At 33.6% G+C, this 19,549-nt stretch overlaps 1 protein-coding gene and 1 long non-coding RNA gene across 3 annotated transcripts in view; one reads left to right on the forward strand and one right to left on the reverse strand.

The window, feature by feature from the left end:
- Positions 1-19,549, forward strand: part of LOC125056691 — a 205,961-nt gene that overhangs the window by 24,515 nt on the left and 161,897 nt on the right. The gene's annotated exons all lie outside the window — the stretch shown is intronic.
- LOC125056693 lies at positions 1,120-2,323 on the reverse strand. Its single transcript, XR_007118089.1, has 2 exons — positions 2,128-2,323; positions 1,120-1,975 (listed from the first exon to the last, which is right to left on the reverse strand). It is a non-coding gene; the product is annotated as an uncharacterized LOC125056693 (long non-coding RNA).

A 19,549-nucleotide genomic window follows, 5' to 3' on the forward strand; every position in this document is an offset into this window, starting at 1 on the left:
GAAGCTGATAATTATATAATGTTGATTTAAATTAATCAAATAAAGTGGATTTATACTTTATGAACTTTGGAAATATAATATCTAGTGAGCAATACTAAGTAATGGTAAGCAGATATTTTCTTTAATTATTTACTAAGTCAATATACTAGAGAAGTTATTATAATATTGTTAATGAATGAGAAGTTTGAATTCAAGTCCCTTGGGAGTTACTGACATTGTTTGGTTATTAAAAACTTTAATTGACAATAAGCAGCAAAGTGACAAATTAAATATATTTTTAAGTTTAGAATTAAGAAAAGAGTTTTAATATTAAAGTTACCTATTGAACAAACCTTGGGCCAATCTTAGTTTAGTTTGTCAGTTTTCTATTTGATCAAAGTACTAACTAAAATATTTTCTTTTCAGAAAAAGAGAAGCTAATAAGACAACTAAAAATATTTAAAAAAACCAAAGTGTTATATTATGTACCTGAAAATAGGGAATGAAGCATTTTATGAATAATGTAAAAAATAAGACAAGTGGAGTATGAAATAATGGTTGGTTAAGTAACATTACCTCATGAACAGGATACAGTAACTGAAACTATGTTCTTCCACATTTAATCTTAATAAGTTCAGCAATTTGAATGTTAATGAGATATTATTATAAACAAACTAGATTTGTAAATTTTGGGAAGAATTATATCTTTAAAAAAAAACTATTATTATTTACAATTGTTGTGTTAAGGAAACAATCTGTTTGTTTTTCTCTGTTTTTTTTAATCGCTCAGGATGTATTCATAGTAACTGAAGGTATCATAGTAATTTTATGAAATCATCACAACATCTAACATTAGGTTTTATGAATTGATTTTTTTTTTGTATATAACAGCACACAAACAAGATATTGACTTTGCTGCAAATTAACACTTACATTTATTAGTTAATTATCTACATATATAAATATGAATAATTGAATACATCTACATTAGGTAGTAATGCTTTGAATTTGGTACACCTGTGTGTGTTCAGTAGTAATGTCCGTATTGTTTAATAAGTTGTTACATATGCTTATTTTTCTATGTAGACTGCATTATGTTAAGGAAGATATTTGGTGCCTTATTTTAATAAAAAATAACCATAACTGAAACATTTTTATTTTGCTACCTATTTGTTTAATATTCCTAACTGTTAGTAGGTACGGGTCATTCAGATTATCTGTATATTTTTGTAAAATAAACTAATATTGTTAACCACTTTAATGGCTTTTCCTACTAAAGAAGACATAGGTAAATTACCAAAAATAAAACTGACAAATACATAACATACAATGTTTATTCATTTCTTACTTAAACAGATTTTGCATTTACATATTAACTAGTAGCAAATCACTGATATAACCAAAAGTTAATTGACATAAATATTAACTTAAAATCAGCATCAAACTTAAATTTATATCTAAGATGTAAATCAATATGGAATCAAAGGTTGAGTAAGGGTTTTAATTTCATACCAGACTAAGTTTCTATTTTATAATTTTTATGAATCCCTCTTTTCATTTCATTGAGTACTTGCTGCTTTTCAATTCTCACTTTCTAAAAGTATAAATTTATTATAAACAATCAACCTTTGACTCTAACTTAAACTGAAATTGTTTGTTGGACATAAACAGAGATAATTCCAACTAGTAGCAAATCACTAATAAAATCTACACTTTTATATAAATCTGCTTACAAATTGACATTAAAAATGTTCAAGCACAAACACCAATCCTAATTAAAGCTTAAATCAAACTCTAATTTCAGTGCTCACACTAGTCTTCGTTTTTTTTCTATAGTTTTTTAATTCCTTGGACTATCCTTCTATTCTTTATCAACTTCTAGTCAACCTTATTTTCACTCTTTTTATCAATCCACAGTACTATTTCTATTGTTTCTTCTAAGCGGTAACAAAATATGTTGCTTCTTCATTTTGCGGATTAGTTGTGAGGTCAAATCCTAAAAATAACAAAGTATGAGTACTTCTTATTATTATATATCGCGATTATGCAATTTCAAAATATTGTATTTATTTGTAGCCTTAAATTTCTGAGAAAACATGAAACAAACCATAATTAGTTCAAACATGCAATTAAAATTCATATATTTACTTTGCACCTTCCGTAAATTCCACTTAAATCGAAAATTGTTCCGACCTTGCTGACATTCTAATGTCCCTTTTGCAGCTTCCAATAATTGGAATTTGCAATTATAGCAAATTTACAATAATATTGTAGTTTTAACTTTTATTTGTTTATAAAAGTGACATTAGGAATACATTTAACCCAGAGACAATATGACGGAATAAGGTGCTACGAACAGCAGCTCGCATCAACGCTGTCGACTTTGCGGTAATGTATCGACATGCCTCTTGGCTACGAACGAAGCGTTTTCGACAGTACGATTACGCAAAAGCGGTAGTGTATGTAGAATACTTTTCGACACCAATATGGCTAGACCCCCAGCTCTCCACTACGCTCCGCAATCCACCCCGAGACACTGACACAGCAATTCGTGCTGGGATAGGGCCTTAAATAACAAATGTTAAAAAAAACTATGAATATGGGTCACTGGACCGATGTTAAAGGAGGTTCGTTTCTGACTCTTACCCTGGTTAGGGGTACAATACATTACAACAAAGTAAGTTCGACTATTTTGTTTAGGATTTTGACACACCCGTATATCTCGTTTCTGAAAATCAACAAGTGTTCTGTACACTTCAGATTCAGGAGCGAGACGAAGCTTTTATACTAAATGAAACGTGAAACGTGTATAGGCAACACTTATAGTTACCGCTTTCATAATTAATCAAAAAGCTTATTTGTTTACTTGTCCACGAAAGCTCGACGTGGGTGTTAGCGGCGCAAAATATCAAAGTTTTAATTAGTTATATCAAATGTGTACCTTTTGGACTCTAGAGATAACATTAAGCACTCATGATTGGTGGGATGTGTATAATATAAATTAGGTTAAATTGTTACGTTTATGTGGATTTTATTTAGTGGTAAAAAAGAAAATGAAGATTTTAAAATAAAAAATGTGAAATTATTATGTTAAAAAGATATTTTTTGAGTGTATTTTTTTGGTGTCTTTGTACCGTTTAGCATTGATTAAAATGACTTAATATGTTCAATCTACGTACAAAGTAATTTTTTTAGTCTTTATTTTTGAAGTTATACCTACTTTTGGTGCGATAGGGAAAATTTATGAGAGTAAATTTTTACGATGAGCACGCACACCGCCACAAAAAACCGACACGCTGAAGTTAGCTATAGTCAACATTTTATTAAATAAACATTATTTAACAAGATAATGCGTTATAATAAAACTTTCAATGTATTAAATACCTTTTATTGTTAGTGTCGTTTTTTCTACAAACATAGAATAAAATGTTTGAAATTGTTTTTATTTTGTTACGCCAAAGAAGTATAACTTCTAACGCGTGTACATAAGTAGTCACACGTTTTTTTTATTGAAGCAGTGGTAGAAAAAGAATCATTTTAGGTATTCCTGTGTTTAATTTAAGTTAAAAATAATTAAGTAATAAATTTGTTGTACTAACTCGTTACTTTAGTCGAATGCGAATAAAATATCTACTGTTCTTAATATTATATTTCATTGGTCTATTATAGTCATTTTTATTTAAAAAAACAGACCGGGCCGGGTGTGGACTCGCGCGCTTAACCACTGGACCTTGCACTTAGCAATAAAAACTTGCTTCAATCTAAATGTATGGGGCATTAATTGAAAACTTACCTACTCACAAGAAGCATTGCCAAGACGGTATCTCTACCAGAATGTTAAGTCTAAAGCGAGCGCACTGTTTCTAGGTTAGCATGTCACAAAACCCGCATACACCATAATAAATGGGGATTTTGAAAGGACAAGTTTATCACCTGCTCTTATTACCCGCTAATTACACAAACGAGAAGGGTTGTAATTGTTAGGTTTTAAAAATATTTTTGTAACCTGACAGTTCAGGTATTTAAAAAAGGGTGCGTGTACTTATGTACGCGCGTAAGAAGTTATACTTCTTTGGCTTTCTTTATTTTTTTTAAATATTAAATAATTAATAACAAATATTTAACGTTAATAATTGAATAATATACTAAATATATTTAGTATATTATATATATTTAATATTTAGTAAATTATTCAATTATTAATAAATATTAATAATAATAATAATTATTATTTATTATTTTATTATATTATTCATTCAATTTTATAACTACGTATGTTTCATAAGATTTTAACTAAGTAACAATAGGTCTTTGTGAAAAAGCATTGCTAAATTTCTTTGAAAAAGTAATTAAAACCCCTTTATTTGTTTAAAAGGTAAATGACATTATGTTCATTCAAAATTCTTGGCATAGCTGCTAACTTCACGCATATTCTATTTCTTTTTACTTGTAGATTGTCTTATTCCCATCTCGCTCGCGCACACTATAATCACACTGACAACTTTGTGTCTCAGGTGCGCGCGCATTGTAAAATTTCACTCTCATCAAATTTTCATAACGCGCCTAAAGAAGTATAACTTCAAAACGATTGAGGCACTTCTATTACAATATATTCTCAATATATATGTTCAATATGTTTTTGAAGCCTGTACTTTGTATGTACAAAAAAATATAAACGATTTTAAAACAAATGGTGATTCACCAGTATAATACTCGAAAGAGAACTAATCAAAGCATACGACCAACCAGGCTCCAGAAGATAAACCACTCCTTATATAATTGTATTCGTTTTTAAAACAAACTCCCAAGCGAAATTAGAGAGTTATCACTGAATATTATATATACTCTCGTTAAACGTAAATTAATCAATATAGTTTTTTATAAATTTGACGAATATTAAAACGATGCTAATCCTTGGGATTGATTTGCTCAAAACTTGGCGATTAAAAAGAGTGGCGGAGAGTTTCATGCCAGTCTTCTTGCCTGCTCTACGCCCTTGACTTGCGAACTGTGGTACCTAGTACTTTAGTTTTTACCACACTCATAAACTGTAATTTAACATTCTCGTTTCCGATAATGTCCAATAACATAAGTGTCACTTAGATTTACGAACTTTTCAATAAGTCAAGTTAGTTTTTTGTTAATCAGCGTCGCAACCCCACCACCCCTTTGTTATCATGTTAACAATTAAAGGCCAGTTGTTACTCAGCTTCAAACAAACCACATTATAATTATACATATTATATACATACAGCTGATTATAGTTTCTTTGAATAAGTCCAACCCCTTGAATTTTGTAAGTCAATTATCGAATTTACTTGCAAACTTACTTCATCCATCGAAGCGATTAGTTGGAGAAGCGTAATGGAACAATTGCTGAGCTGGTTGAAGTGAGTTCGACTTGAAATCCGACCGAATTGATTTCTATGTTATATTATTTTTGGTTGCCCTGCATTTTACTTACAATATTACCAGCTTTTAGATACATTACTTATAGACTATACATTAACGTGAGCTTGATATTAGTACAGATATTGCTATTTAGTTATGTTATTTATCAATAAATATAATTCATTTGAATTATTAACAAATCTTTAAATTACGCACTTATTTTAATTTTTTCATTTGTATACCGGGGAAAACGGCCAGGGATACCAGTCTGTTGCCGGCCTTTTATGAATTGGTACTCTCTTTTCGTGAGGATAGTGATGCGGAAACTGCCAAAAACCTACGGATGTCGAGGTGATACAGGTAGAATTTCGTATTCTGCTTGGTTGAACGGGTACTGGGGATCTCCCATGAGCAGTGAGGATGAGCACACCAAGCTTCATAGAGGCTAATTGAGCCTTCCCTTCCATATGATAATCTTAACGTGTAGACAAATAAGAAATTGTTAATATTTTATTGCAAATTACGGTCATAGCGCTGAAAGATAACTCACTTTAGACAGTTTATCAGAAGACTTAGTGTAATCAGCGAAGTGTTATTTTGTCTCGTTTCTTCATTTGCAAAGCTAGTCTAGAATAATAAGGACATAAAATTCACAACCTATGAGGCATTTATGTTTATGAAGGGTGTCTCCGTTTTCTTATAAAAATGTTTCCGTTTAACATACACACATAACTCGTGTAATGAGAATACAAATTGGTGCCAACATTTCATTTCGAAGTAAAAAATGAAACAAAAGTTTCAATTTGAGACGCCGAGAAAGCGCTGAGTGGAAGTTGATTCAATTTCAAGTTATTTTATATCTAAGGAGCCAAGGACTTTAGCGCCTAACCACTTTAAAGTGATTTTTCATTTCACTTTTTATACTAACACAATTATTAAACAAATGGAAAACTTTAACTTTATTTTTGACTTATAAAAATAATATGTATAAAGTATAAAGCTTAAAAGCACTTCAACTATCGATAAATAAAGGCCGGCAACGCACTTGCAAGCCTTCTGGCAATGTGAGTGTCCATGGGTATCACTTAAAATCAGGTGAGCCTCCTACCCGTTTGCCTCCTGTTATAATCATTAAAAAAATCGAGTTATATTAGTTACAGTACATAAATAAATTAAATTATATTTAAATTAGCATTAGACTAAAGTAGTTAAAAAACAAAGGCAGTCTTTGTTAGTGTGTACATACAGGATTTAACAGGAATAGTGGACGGAACGGAAGTGGCTGGATTAATATATATTTTCATTGTATTATGAGCCTATACGAGTATGTTTAATATTCACTGAAGTATTTCCGAACCAATTCGACTCAGGGTCCTTGAATAAAAGAGCGTACCGATTCTTAAAGGACCGGCAGCGCATTTGCGAGCCCTCTGGCATTGACGTAGTCGTACGTAACTCGTTTATTAGGACTTCCGCTAATATAACAAATATACGAAATACGAGTGTATCACTTCGACGTCCGTCGTTTCACAACTGAGCGTTTTTTAAGGCAGTTTTTGCCGCGCACCACCATTATGTGGAACCAGTTGCCACTGAAGTATTTCCGCATCAATACGACTTAGGGTCCACTCAAGAAAAGAGCGTACCAATTCTTAAAAGCGCAAAAAGTCGCATGCCTTGTGGCTATGTCAGTGTCTATGGGCAGGCCCAGGTTCTATAAAAAAATAATCTTTAATATCCGTATGTTCATAAATCAGTAAAACTAAGTTAATTAATGAAGAATATTATTCTACGCAATATTGTATATTTGTTAAAAGTATAAGCGATATACGATATTACGATAGTACAAAGCTACAGATAAATAAAAATGAAGGCCCAAATAAATCGTAAATCACATATAATAAGACCCGTATAATATTGTCATTTAAGACCAACGAAATTAATTTAAATTCTCTATTGAAACGGGTTCTGTGGGACCATTCATCTTGTGAAGAGATTTCGTCAACATATAGCGTAATTAGCCCTTCTATTGTTTTGTTACCAGGGTATAAATTAGATGTGAGCTTTAAAAACCTATTTTTTTATTGCTTGAGTAGTATTGCAGGGTAAAATAAGCTTAATGGTGAGAAAACAAGTATTTTTTTGTACGCTATTAAAGTAAATTTGATCTTCTATCATAATTCAGTTGTACACCTATTGGTTTATATGGAAAGCTTTTAAGCTTGTAATTGACACAGAAAGCCAAAGTATTGTAAATCTTGTAAGACAGTTACAGATCGGCAATCGCAAATAATTAAAATTACAATAAACAATAAAATTAGTAGTAGCAGTGATTCGTAGAAACGTATTGTTATTAAAATATCAAATTGCTTCTTGAATACAGAGATATGATTATTAGCGTACATTCCAACTATTTCTTGGTGTGTTAGTATTCATAATTACATACAGTAAAATTCAGAAATAGAGATACCCACATGTAATCAAGTGTGTAAAGCTAGAATAATAATAGTTAACACGCACAATGGTTCTGAATTTATTAGGGAAATAAAAACATAGCACTATTTGTTATTACCTAAAGTCACCGGCTCGCAGGACCAAAATGTACGATTCCTGGGTTATCGGAGTGTTTTAAATCATAGAATAAATTTTTAACTGTATATTTATTACTCGCGTACTAAATATAATATATGCGAAATAAATGCTTATTGCTATGAAACAAATGCTAAATGTAAATGTTGGAGAGAGTGCCTGCGTCTGGCTATACTTTCGGGGCGTAACTTACGATTTAGGTAATCGCCACGCATATAAAACTAAGAAAGCCTTAGTGAGCAAAATGTACCGCCTTGGCTCGGACATATTAAAAGGTACGAATAACTGATATGTATTCAATAGTAAATTGTATACAAAATGTATCCAACATCAACCTCATAGGTTTCGTTGAGAAAGATAGATATTTTTTGTGATTTACAGTCTAGTTGTTGCCTGTCTAGTGTCTACTTTGTCGAATCTAATTTTTAGACCATAGTGCTCCGAGGCGACGCAAACTAGGAGAAACAGATCGTGGTTGGTTACACCGAATTAACCGACGAAAGATCGCCCACCGACCAGATGGACAAATCAAATGAAAGACTGGTCTTTCTCTTAAACCTACACCGAATGAGAGAGGCGCTGGACATAAACCGGTGGAGACAGATGATTCAGATGTTAGACCACAACGCTATGACATGAGCTACCGAGCTAAAAGAGAGTTTAATCAATATCTTTGTGGCTATTCTAACATAAGCATTTGTATTTCGTTTCATGCTATATTAAATATTTTACAGTTAAAGGAACGCGATTGACATAAAATCCCACATTTACCAACTGTAATTGTGAACTACTGTGAACGCAATATATCGCTATTACTTGACATTAGAATATATAAATAGTTGATATTAGCGGTATAATGGATTTTAGTCAGCTAATGCATACCTGGCTTTCAAGCAATTACAATAATAGCTTTTAGCTGTGTCAGCAGTGTCTAGTAGCTTACGTATCCTCAACCATGCGGTCGTGCTTTCGAATCACGGCGTGCTAATAATTCTTTCTTGCAATTAACACTAGAGTGTTTCAATACTAGATTTTTGACAAAGTATAGTTGTAGAGGTGAAACTATGTCTATATCGAAATTTAGTAATTCCATTTGTCATTATGTCTACGTATCGTTACTTTGTAATTCCATTTGTCACGTGGATCAGGCAGTCGCCCTAAAACCGCCATTTAGGTAAATAAAGATTTTCGTTTTTCATTTTGTGTACCTCTAACACTAAACTTGTGACCTCCCGACGTGAATCAAGGTAAAAAAAAGTGAAAATCAGAATAGGACGGGCCGACACACAAAATATGTACAACTCACCACCATCATCAGGCGGCCCGATGACGCCATCCTGGATGAAGGAGGAACAGCCAGAGTGCACCAACATGACTCTGGCAGCCAGCAGCGAGTCGTCCAAGGTGCCGGAGTTCTGGGTGGAGACGCAGAGGCTGTGGTTTGCACAGTTCAAGGCTTTCATGGTGATAAAGACAGTGAATACTATTTTCGGTTTTCATTTTGTGTACCTCTAACACTAAAGAGTTTTACCATTTTTATTATTATTTTTTTCTGGACCAAAATCAATTATAATAAATACCCTATAGCAGACATTGGTGTGCTAAGGGAGCGTTAAAGTATTACGTAACGAATTTTTTGGTCCTTTTGTAAAACGTTACGATGCGGGGCGGGGATTGAATTACGCGTTATTTTTAATATTATTTTCGAATTTCCACATTATGGTAACTTTTAGGTATAAAGAGTCACTAGGGGGTCTATAACGTTTTACTTACTATACTACAGTACTGTACTTGGGTACAGAAAAACATTACGGCGCATTACATGTCTCAATAAACTCCAAAAATTGTGTGACGTAATACTTGAACGCTCCCGTAGTTAAAAATTACATTAAAAAATAACACAAGTTGTAAATATAATACAAAATTGAAATGTGGGATTCCCATCTTTTCTATTCATACTTAAACTTGCATTAAATCTTATTTGTAGAATTCAAAACGACAAAGGTCCACTTTGGACACGCCCACTCGATCATCCCAATTGTAACCGTAAAAATATTTTGCGCAACCACAAATACATATATTTAGTCTGCAATTTTATAGGCACACGTATTCTTTTGTGTTGTTTTTCTGAAGAAATTTTTATATTTTATATCAATTGTAATAAATAAAGAAAGAAAGAAGTAGTGGCTTCTGCGTGCTACTCTCATCGCTGAGGTTCGAACCCCGGCTGTGCACCAATGGAATTTCTTTCTATGTGCGCAATTAACATTCGCTCGAACGCTAAAGGAAAACATCACGAGGAAACCGACATGTCTTATACCCAAATTGCCGACTGCGTGTGTCAGGCACAGTTGGCTGACCTACTTGCCTATTAGATTGACAAATGATCATGCAACCGATACAGAAATCCGAGGCCCAGACCTATTTATTTATTAGAGATTTATTTATTAAATAAAAATATTCGTTAATACTTTTGTTAAATTTCGATAAGAATTTAAATTAAGATCACAAAAATTAGTTAAGCACACATTCTCAAACTACATTTGTCGTTAAACAGTTGTGTGTGTAGGTACACTAACACTTAAAATCCTGTTATTAGAGTCTTATACGTAACACGTGTTAAGATATTGTGGCAATTGTGCGGACAATAGCCCCTTACGACTGTAATGGACCACAATAGAATATAGGTAATAAATTGTAGGAGTTTTTGTGGCCCCTTAACGCTCAGGTACTGAGAAATGTTGCTCAACTGGTCTTCGCAGGATTACACTCGAACAGCATTGAAGTACTTATAACTGTTGCTGTATAATTTGTGTTCAATTTCATATTATTATAGCTATAAGATCAACAAAAATCCCACGAAATCTAGTTTTTAATCCGCCCAAAAAATATTAATAATTATTCTTATTTTTAAGTTTTAATTTTATTTTATTTCCTATACGGGTAGTTCTTATATAAGAGGTTTTTCGTGTATGGAGGAGACGGCCAAGGAGAAAAGTTGGAGTTTATCCATTATACATATATATTATGATTTTTGGCTCGTTTGTGTATCTACTCACGTAAGGGCAAGTTACTTAAAACATATTTTGTCACTTTTTAGAGGGCCAGGGTAAATACATCAGGCAGGGTAGAGACATGAAGATAAGGGTAGATACGTATTTGACCAGGGGAGATAATTAGAAGCAATAAAACAAAGAATACAATTGAAATAATCAACTTTTATCAAAGATTGTTCTTGAAATTTATAATCAGGCAACATTTTTTTATCATATTTATTATTAATCAGACTAAATGCGCCGTTTTTAAGCGTTTCTTTGGATGTCAACGGTTGTTGAATATTTTTTATTTGGTGCTTGTGATCTTTTGAAGTTATTATTTGTTCAATGTCAAAAGGAGTCTAGTTTTCGGACTCTGAATCAGGGACGTAAACATCTTCGACTCGGAGACGAGATTTTTTATTAGACGAGTATGTCATGACACCAAGCTTAGAATGATCGCAATGTATATCTTCTTTGCAAAAGCAGCTTAAAGACTTCATTTTCAATGTTGTCGGATCTTCAATGTTCCATGACACCTGATGGACGCGCAAAGTACCAGCAAAAGTCTTTATGAGTGTTTTAGCACTAGCAAGCAAAGCGTCTTTGTCTAAAATATCTTTGTCATAACGAAAACATTAATGCCAGGACAGTTTTTCTGAATAGCATCTGACAAATCGCTCAGACATGCTATATCTTTGCCACTAGCTACCAATAGGTCGGCTGATCTTTTGCAAACAGCATCAACACCATCTGAAGCTCCCTTACCGTGACCAGCTTCATGGTAATTCCAGGTAAAGTCTGTAAGAGCTGGGTAAACTTCTATTAAATGAGTGCGATATTGTGTCCATCGCTCCAAAAATGGAGGATCTCTACTTCTGGTGGCAAGCTGTTCAAAATTGGCTGTAAGTGTGCCCATATAGCTGGAGGCGTATGTAACAAAATCTGTGACATCGAACAATAGCATGTTGTCTTTACTTCACCTGATGCCTCTTCTTTCGTGTAAGTTACAACTGTGTACAGACTTATCTGTTGACGTGCACCTCCAAAATGGAATTTCTTCTGCGTATTTTGTTTAAAGTCACTAAGCTTCACGTGAATCACAGCTTCTCTTACTGTCAAATTTGTCTTATTAATTTTAAAAGCAGAATGTTGGTGGACTATATTCAGTTCATGGTGAAGAAAATACTCCAAGTTGTCTTCTAACTGTATGATCAAATCACGTAGATAATTATTTTTACAATGCAATCTCGCGATAGACACTGTTCGTTACACCTATTGCAACAAATTTGAAGAAGATTTTGATGGTTTGATATTGATGTAACTTTGGCTTGGAATAGTGCCGTAAGAATCAGATCCACATTGGCGTGTGCAACACACAGACATTAAATAGGTGGCACAATTACTATGATACATATCTCCCCTGGTCAGTAAGTATCTCCCCTGATAGTAATCTTACCAGGGGAAAGACACCAGGGGAAAGACGTTTTCATAACATAATACATTATTTTGGTTTATCCAAGAAAGTTTTCAATTAATAATAAAGCAAGCTTTGACTATTACAGTATTACTAAATTACGACAGGAATTGCAAATAAATAAAATGATTATTATAACTTTTATTACTTACCAGTGGAGAGACACAATGACCTTGCGAAACCGTTACATCGCACGGACGTGACACAAAAACTGGCAAATTGCGTCGATCTAACCGCTTCTGTGCTTAGTATTGCGAACTTCACGTTGTTAATTGTCAATGAGCGAGTTCGGTAATGTGGCCGTCTTATATTTTATATTGTAGCAGCGTGCGAACATTGCCAGGGTAGATACACAAAAAAAGCGGGACAACAATTAAGTTTTAAAAATTATTGAAAATAAGCAAATATTTTTCAATTTCTCTTTAATAATATTAAAGTATATTTAATTACGTTTGTGGTAAACATACTTTGTTTTAGCAAATAATACAAATATTGTATGTATTGTATGCTAGTTGGGCTGAAACCGGTAAGGGGACAGGCCAGGGTAGAGACTTTTTTAGACTATATAACGAGTTTTACAAAAATATGCTTTAATGAGACATTTAATTATAATGTTATTTAATAAAGGACATTTAAGAGAAGTGATTCATTGCACAAAATAGCAACATATAGATTAAAAAACCACTTTTAAATAGATTGCCACCATAGTTACCTCTTATAAGAGAATCACCCATACACCTTTAAACAAGACTTCATTACACTGTTCACTTTGACTAATGTTATTATTATTGTCTACTATTATTACATTCCTTTTCTTTCTTTTTTGCGACTGAGGCGCGAACTAGCTGCTGTGGTCTCTGGCAGAATGTCCAGCGCTGTGGTACCGTCTGCTCCTTAGCATAATGCTGAGCCAGGGCCAATTACAACCACAGCACACACGCATTACACACTTGAAACGAACCGAGGGAAAAAATGTTTTCCCTCTCATATTTTTTTTTCTTTGATTATTATTGTTACGTGTGTGTGTGTTTATTAGTAATAAATGTTAGGTCTATGTCTATTAATTTATGTTAAAGCAATTTACTGTTTTATATTAATTGAACTTTTTCTTTGCAGGTAATGGAATTTTATAGTAGTAATCTTCGCTAAAAGGTAAGACCCTGGTTTAAATGGGCTATCTGTGTGCGGATTTGTTCACGCAAGTATTATTTTTATTAGATAAATAAATGCCAACCTTGAGAAAAGTGTAAAATGTGTGCAGAATAGACAAGAATTACTGAAAGCTTACCCATATTCAGAAAAATCCTACTAATATTATATACGCGAAAGTTTGTAAGTATGGATGGATGTTTGTTACTCTTTCACGTAAAAGCTACTGAATGCATTTTAATGTATAAGCTATATTATTATACATAATATAGCTTATACATCAGAATAACACATAGGCTACAATGTATAAAGTATACCATCTGCGAGCTATTCTGTCGTGCGCTGCCAAAATCGCTAGAGTTACACATATGTAATGTATGATGGAATTTTTTTCTTAAATAGTTCTTCAAAAAAGCCCGCAAGATATATCTATGTGTAAGCCATTATAGCAAAAATAGTGAACCATAACTACAATAAAAATTTATATTTTATTCTAATACACATTTGGTAGTAAAAATTTGATTCCTAAATCAAAATATGTAAATATACTTTTAATCATTTCTGGTATATAACGCAGATAAAATGGGTCTTTCACGCATCAATATGTCCAATATCAGTTGGATAAATATAATATCATTTCATTATAATTTCACTCATAACTAAAGTACTTTCCGTCCCTTTCAATCAAATTGTGTTAACGCCGTGATGAAAAGAGAAATACATACTACAACCAACACCTATTTACAAATCAGGAATGATACCGTCAGCCTCTCGTTAGTGTTTCGAAGCCAAATCATGGTAATCTCTGTCAGCCATTATTAATCCAATCTTGTTAAGAAAAAATGCAAAAGCTCTCGTAAGCTCTATTGTCGACTGATGTTGTCTCAGGCTGGTGTGGTTTAAGCCATGAGTGAAAATATATTAACTTTTATAGTCTTTGTAAGACATTATAAAAATACGTTATAGATAGTTATCCAATGACGTCATTAATATTTGAAGTTTCAAATGACGACATGAAATTTTATAATATACTTATATACTATATATATATATATGATTTTTCACATTTAGGGTCCTTCAAGAAAAGGCGCTCTTTTTATTAGTTACTTAAGGTACGCCGTTGCATCCCTTATAATTTTTATGTACTGTGTTATTTATTATTTTTATTTGTGTTTCTTTTATTTTTATTGAAACCAAGTGTGAAAAAATAAATACTCTCCCTTGATGTCCCATAGTCTTGGAACGCCCTGTATATAAGGTTTGTTCCCGTTTTACTAGTGTGACTAAAATGTACTATTACAGTGTAAAATGAATTACGAAACAATTTATATGAACAGCAAGAACTATAATAATCGTAATTTAATAATGTTTTGTATTGCATTTCTGCTCTATGGCTATAGGGGTCCGAACCAATTCGACTTACGGCCCTTCAAGAAAAACGTGTACTACGTTTAAAAGGCCGGCAACGCTTTCGCGAGCCCTGTGGCGTTGAGTGTCCGTGCATGCCCGTTTGCCCCCTATTAAAATCAAATGTATTGAACATATTTTGTCATATCGCTTCCGCTTGTAATTTAGCCCTAGGCGATTCTTGTCTTGCCCTTTAGTGTGCCAAGTGAGAGATAGGGCACGATTTTTTTTCTTTATTACCGCGCCTTTTTAGGACGATTTGCGATGACATTTTGATGAAACCTATCACGGAATATTACCCTCGGTCTTTATAACGAATGATAATATCGGAATGGATAATGTTCCTGAAATATTACAGTCATTTGTTACTTTATATTTTGTCGATAGTTTAGGGATATTGGAGATTTTTTCGATCGTAATTCTAATACATTTATTTTATATCAGTGAATTTATGTATGTATCATTGATTAAGTAGACTTTATCAGAGGTGCAGTAGAGTTCGGTTCAAAACACAGGTGCAAATAAATACGCCATTTTGATTTTGCGTTTTTTTTATAGAACAGGGGGCAAACGGGCAGGAGGCTCGTCTGATGTAAAGTGAACCCATGAACACTCAATGCCAGAGGCCTTGTGTTTGCGTTGCCGGCTGTTGCGAATTGGTACGCTCTTGAAAATAAAGGACCAGTAAAGCTGTCTGCCAATGTTGAGAAGACAATCAGATACTTTTGGAAATATGTTTCAGGTGGCGCACAAGAACGTGCATTTATTAAGTATAGGCTAAAAAAGTAAATACAAAAGGTATAGTTTAAGTAAAATATAGGATGGTGAGTTAATTAAATGAAAAAAAAAATCTATTCTATTTACTTTGTATAGGTATAGGCTATACTTAATAAATGCACGTACTGTTGCGCCACCCAGTAGATAGGATATACATGTGTGAAAATGACATGAGAACTTAAGTAGGTGCCGCGCTAACCAGATCCAACTTCCTCACAATCAAGTATCATCCCCCAAATCGCACTCAATCTCAATAGAGATTCACTGCCGCGGTCGAATCGGCTAGAGAACATACGTTATTTTTTTAAATAGTAGCAGTTTCTGCCGCCACCACCACTATGTGGAACCAGACGCCCACTGAAGTATTTCCGAACCAATTCGATTTAGGGTCCTTCAAAAAAGAGCGTACCAATTCTTAAATAGCCGCCAACGCATTTCGATCCCTCTGGCATTTAGAGTGTACATGGGTGGCAGTATCACTTATCAGCAGGTGATCCTGCCCCTGTTCTATATTAAAAAGTAGGTCATCTATGCGGTCAGACCTTTGAATTTGAATAAAAGTATAGTATACAACCTCGATAGCAATAAAAGTCACTGTCTCTACAATAACTCGAATTCTACGGCCATTAAACGCAACGGTCGTACATTGAGTTCGACATTTCAACAAAAAAATAATCAATGAATGCGTAGTGTATAACACAAAACACATTTCCGGTTTCAATTACATATCCTATCGGATCCGGATGATCCAATCACAGTAAGACAGTTGCTCACAACAAGAATTTAAGTAATTACCATTTTAATACGGCCATAACATTTTCTTTCAAAGTCTTACCGTTTATTATTTACGGACTACAAAGCTAGTGCAAAACGCGTCTAGCATTTCATTATGAACGTAATATGATTTGCATACGAATCGATTTGAAATTCGTTTATCATATTGGCATTTGTTTCGAAAGTTTGCTCGATGCACACCTGTCGCCTGGGGCGCAAGGCGGGGTATGTCCGTTTCTTTGAATTCTCTTTGACAGCAAAATCCGAGAGAATCCCGATTGCGCATTGTTTGTAGTTATTGGGACAGTATTGCTTTTGTTTGTGATTTGGTCTGTGGTTTATTCATCTGAATTTTTGAGACCAAATACAATATTTAATGGGAAACGAACAGATGATTCAAGATTATTATATTAAGTCATTATTAATTTAAAACTACGTTGCATAGTATTCATAAAAAATAATGTAACATTTTTTATTATTATTTATTTTATTTAGTGACTTAAAAACAGCATTAATTAGTACAGTGACTTTTCCTTAATAGAGACTGTAAGTTGTTATTGGACACTTTCTTATCTTTAATATCTCTTTTAGTAAATTAGTTTGGACTTAAATTACTTATTAGTCTTAAGTTAAACTAGATTTTAATGTTAAAACAGCAACACATTATGGCAACATAGATGTTCTCCCTAATGTCAGTGGTGAACACTAAATTTACCGTTCTATGTAGATAAATATTTTGTGATTTCCATAGTTTTATGCTATGAAACCTTTTTTTGAGAGCTGATTTATTAATAGTTACTGTTGTATATATATATAAGATACATAGATGCGCGGGCCATAATTACTATTAGGTATTCCCATGAATTATGGCATCATTGTTGCGTTGTGGTAAGTTAATATCTTTTTTAATGTTGGTACAGTCACTTTATTGGTAATAGTAGAAACATCCCGCTTGTGACTTCTTTCGTAAAAAAATGTCATCTATCCCAAAAGCAAGTCCAAATTATTCTATCTATCTGTTACATGTGGCTACAAAATAAATAAAAACGAAATGTATTCCACAAACTAAAATCAAAAAACATTTTAACATTTAAAACCATCCTCATTCCAGAAAGTTTTAGTTGGGTTGATTGATATTTGAGGAAACATATTTTATTGAGTTTACATACAGTTATGTATATAAATTGTTATGTAATGTTACGCCGATAAAAAGTAAATGATATGCTGAAAATGTTGAGGGAATATGCTATTTTTACATAAAGCTTCTGCATGATAAACCTTGAGAGACACTTGCGGATGAAAGTTATGCATGATAATTACTATTATAATGAGGGAGTGCTACTGTTAGTAACGAGGCGCGCTACTAGTATTTATGTCTGAACTTTCGGCCTTAACTGTTGTAAATATCCTTACCAATTACGAAATAAATTATCGACGTAATAACAAAAATATTCCGAACGAATTTTGGTTCTCCGATATATCCATGAGAAAAGTTTCAGTGTTATCAATATTCATTAGTTTTATGTAAATTGTCTTCCTTGAAGAAAAAAAAAATCAATGGGGCTACAACCTTTTTATTACATTTTAGAAAATAGAGCCACTCATGGCCATGTGTAATATCTTTTCAGAATCCCTATTAAATGCGCCAAAATTGGTAATACAGGGTCACTTTTCGGTAGAGTATTTTTTTCAGTGTCTGAAGTAAACAAAAAGTTATGATTTGAGAAAATTTTATCTTGTAACTTAATATTATCTTCAATGCACCCAATAAACAACCCTAAATAGCATGTCTAACGCAAGGACACATCAGTACCAATGTATATTATGAAAAAGATACAGGATGTAGATCTTTTCGAATTTTAATATAATGGAAATAAAATTAAAAATTAAAAAGTTTGGTCCCTGTGGCAGTGTACCATTACCGCTGGCAGCATTTCCTCGCTGTATTACGATACTTATTCGTTGAGCCAGGAAAGTGCCAGCTCTGGGGTCACCGGTACTATCTACAAAATAAAAATTAATAATTAGTAATATTAGTAATAATTATAAAACAGGGGGCAAACGGGCAGGAGGCTCACCTGATGTTAAGTGATACCGCCGCCCATGGACACTCTCAATTCCAGAGGGCTCGCGAGTGCGTTGCCGGCCTTTCAGGAATCGGTACGCTCTTTTCTTGAAGGAGCCTAAGTCGAATTGGTTCGGAAATACCTCAATGGGCAGCTGGTTCCACAAAGTGGTGGTGCGCGGCAAAAACTGCCTTGAAAAACGCTCAGTTGTGGAACGGCGGACGTCGAGGTGATACGGGTGGAATTTCGTACTCTGCCTCGACGTCCGATGACGAAACTCAGCTGCAGGTATTAATCCGAACAACGTCGCCGTCGTCGACGATTAGAACCGCTCTGCGTTGAATACGGTCAAGTGGAAGGAGCTGGTACTGGGGAGCCCCCGCCCAGAGGTGAGAGCAGTACTCCATGTGGGGTCGAATTTGCGCTTTTTTGCAGCTGACGACCCCATCTAAACCCTAGTTGCGTTCGACTTTTTGGCCACCCTGTATAGTTGAAAATTACAGATAAATTGCATACTCGATAAAGAACAAAAATTCATGACAGTTAACATCCTAGCCCTCACTGTTTCACCCTCCACCCTGTGTTGCCCTCACCAGAGTGCATTTTACAGATAATTTTACAGATAATTTTACAGTTATTTAAATTTATATATAAACAGATATCAATTAAGAAGATTACTTCACAGTAATTAGGGATATAGTTAATTATCTTCAAAGCGTCTAATTGGCCGATAACTCTTGGCCAAGTTTAAGTTTGCCAAGTTTGTCCTCATAAATTCTCGTACTACCCTCAAAGATATCTTATAAATATTAAAACAGCGTATCGGCTCGGGTAAATATGAAGATATTGTTTGCTAAATAAAATAGAGGCTCATACATAAGGATTATTCCGGCTTTACTAAGCTT

The sequence above is a fragment of the Pieris napi genome, chromosome 15 (genome assembly GCF_905475465.1).
Source record: "Pieris napi chromosome 15, ilPieNapi1.2, whole genome shotgun sequence".
Lineage (NCBI taxonomy): Eukaryota > Metazoa > Arthropoda > Insecta > Lepidoptera > Pieridae > Pieris > Pieris napi.